This window comes from Vicia villosa, unplaced genomic scaffold (assembly GCF_029867415.1).
Source record: "Vicia villosa cultivar HV-30 ecotype Madison, WI unplaced genomic scaffold, Vvil1.0 ctg.001659F_1_1, whole genome shotgun sequence".
Lineage (NCBI taxonomy): Eukaryota > Viridiplantae > Streptophyta > Magnoliopsida > Fabales > Fabaceae > Vicia > Vicia villosa.
Window position 1 is genome coordinate 334,388 of NW_026705690.1, and position 3,709 is coordinate 338,096.

Sequence of the window (3,709 nt, forward strand, 5' to 3'; positions counted from 1 at the left end):
CAGAAGTCTAAGTCTGCTTAACATGAAGAAGATGGTGTGTGGACTACCTCTAATAAAGAAGCCAAATCAGATATGTTAAGAATGTTCACTACTACGGAAAACCTCTTTCACAACGGTTAGGAAAGGAGTACCATCACGCGGGTCATATCATTTTTAAGTAGGATGTGGTTGTAAGTTCGTTGTTTCTATCGCAGTCTGGAAACAGTTATTGAAAGGAAGGACGTGCGCCCCTTATCATAGCGGTTATACCTATAAACTGTTGTGATACTTACACATAGGTATTGGGTTCGAAACCCATAAGCACAAATTATGTAAATCATATATGACCTTTGATCACAGTTACAATATATAACCGCTTTGAAAATTGCCCAGAGTTTATTAAATAATATGTAGATTGCATGTTTTCTATACACCTCAATAAAGAAATACAAGCTTTCAAATTGATAAATAAGTCTATAATTTGAAATTTAAGCTATTCTTGAAAACCAACTTAAACAAACCATTGTTTTTTATTGCATGCGTCTCATCGTGCATTTCATACTCTTTTACATATATATTGTGGTTTATTGGTATAACTCCTTAGATACATCGTTGTCTTTTATTATAGTTAAATTTTGTGAAGTTAATGAAATTTAACTATAATCTAAGACAACGATGCATCTGAGGAGCCAGGTCATTATACAATAATCTATATGTAATAAAACATCAAATGAACGATGAGATGCATGCAATCTGAAAACAATGATTTATTTAAGTAGGTTTTCAAATACAATTTAATTTTCAGATTATAGTATCTATGTCAATTTAAATGAATGTATTTTAAGTGAGGTGTATGGAAAAACAAGCCATCTACATATTATATAATAAACTTAAACAACAACATACAACGGAACCATATATTATAAATTTGTGAGCAATGAAAAAGATATCTTATAAATTTCCAGGATGCACCTTTTTATTGTAACTAATTGTGGAACATGAATCAATTATGAAGTTTATCAAGTTTGTGAAGCTATGAAGAAATATAAAGAGGAAGAAGCTTACACAATAGCTTCTGACTTCTTATATTTCTTCTCATAGTATCTCAAACTAGATGAAGTTTGTTTCTACTATCGTTTCTTTATTAACTAAAATGTTTTGTTATTGTTGAGTCATACAACAACCATGAAAAACATCTTGTTTGTGAAGCTATGAAAAAAATACAAGATGGATGAAATTTCCATCATAGCTTCATGCTTCTTGTACTTTTTTTCATAGCTACAACAACAATATGTAGCATAGCCAAAGTATGGTATTTGTTAAGGTAGTGAAGACGAATCTGAAAAAATGAGATTAATTAATCAACAAAAATAACATGCAACAAACGAGATAATGGGGAACCATATAACAATAAGATGTAAGAAGAAGAAAACCTTAACGTGTATGAATGAAAAAATGGGGAAGAAGAAGAGAAAAATGGGTGCTAAGGTTTCACTATGAAGAAAACGACGCTATTGTCAAGATTCACGACTAATGGCGGAGAAGAAGAGGAAAATTGGGTGCTAGGGTTTCACTGTGAAGGAAGCGGAGCTACTGTCAAGATTCACGGCTAATGGAAAAGAAGAAGAAAAAAATGGGTGCTAGGGTTTCAGTGTGAAATAAATGGCGCTAATGTCAATAAGTGAGTGTTCATTCGTTTATATATGGGTAAATTATTTCACAACGGTTATCTATCAACCGTATTGATAAGTATTTATTTATTATAACTATATCACAACGGTGGAGCACACCAACCGTAGTCATATCCCTATAATATTTTTATATAAAAAAATAAAAAAGAAACAATGCACCTTAACATTAAAGGAATAATATATATGATGGTGTTGAGGATCGAACCCATGAAAGCTTGATGGTTTTACCACAGTTGGCTTTTCAATCGTTGTTATATACAATTAATTTTTACCCAAAAAACAAAAATAATATGGTAGCGCCTTATTTTAGAGATGTCACTTCGGTGTAGTGAAGAACTATGGTGATCATGGCGTTGTTGTTTTTGCATTTTGTAGTAGTGGTTGCAAAACCCAACAAGCAAGGAAGTCATTCGAATGTGACTTATCTATGAAGTCAAGGCAAAAGCTAGAGCTAGTTTATTCTGATGTGTGTGGACCTTTTGAATTAACTTTAAATGGAGATAACTTCTATTTCCTAACTTTCGTAGATGATCTCACAAGATATATATGGATTTATCTGATTGAAAGGAAGAGTGATGTATTTCCTAACTTAGCAAAATGAATGCAATATTAAGAAATTGAGAAATGGAGGTGGATTTGAATATACCTTTATGGAATTTGCAAAATTATATAATGATGAAGGCATAAATCATGAGATCTTAGCACTATACACATTACAATACATTGGAATATCATAACGGAAGAATAGAAATATATTGAATATGGCCAAGAGCATGTTGAAACTAAGGATATACTAAAGTGATTTTAGGGTGAAACATTTTCAACAGTTGTGTATATTCTTAACAGATGTCCAACAAAGAAGATGTTGCACAAAACACCTTATGAGGCCATGACAAGGTTAAAGCTAAATGTTGTCCATTTCAAGGTATTTGGATCAATGTGCTTCAGACATGTACCTGAAAAATTGAGGAGAAAGCTAGATGATAGAAGTCAAGTTATGGTTTTCATTGGTTATCACTAAAGTGATGCTTACAAACTGTAAGTTTTGAGTGCACAAACTAAGAGGGGGGGTCAATTAGGTTTAACATAATTTTCCCATTTTTAGATGATAATTCATGTGTTCTTTTTTTTTTGAAGTTTTGATGAACTTTGAAAATTAAAGTGCACATAAATAAATGTTGAAATATAAAGAATACAGTGATATATCTTCCCTCACATCTAGGGCTCAGCCGGATAATATATTTATGTGGCCGGTATCTCTCGAACTCTTTCCCAAATTGTTCCTTCCCCCAATAATGATAAAGCAAACCATACGACTGATACTTCTCAAAGTGATGGCTCTGATAACGAACTGCACAGATTTGCTGACTCAGTACTGAGAACAACAGGAGATAGAGAAGATGGTAACTTTGAGGCTTCTTCTGCTATGGGTTCTCGTTCAATCGTTCAGTGTGCTTTGTGTAAGGAGAAGGTCAGTCCAATCACTAATGTCATTGACATGTCCTCTGATGATGAACTCATCAAAAGTGTGGATCCTAGGATTGCAAAGAAGTTGCAGGCTCAGAAAGGAAATAATGTGGGTGATGCAAATTCTCCCAAATCCAACAGGAAGCAGGTGACGTAAACATTCCTATGGACTGTGTTGACCCTGAAAGTCAGAATTTCAGAAAAATATATGTAAGGGGAAAATGTGTGCTCTTCTCCCTAGCCGTGATCAACAGGTTCATGAAAGGTGTGCGGAAGAAAGTTGTGATCTGGAGGTGACTGATAATCAAGTCTGCAGGGAGATTACTACAAATCAGGTCACTGCTTGGCCTATGAGAGGCAAACTGTCTGCTAGTCAACTCAGTGTAAAATATGCCATTCTGCATAGGATTGGAGCTGCCAATTGGGTCCCCACCAATCATACTTCAACAGTGTCAGTTGGGTTGGGAAAGTTTCTTTATACTATAAGTACCAAAACTAGCTTCGACTATGGTACTTATATCTTTGATCAGATAGTAAGACATGTTGCAACCAACTCCACCAAGATGCCTATT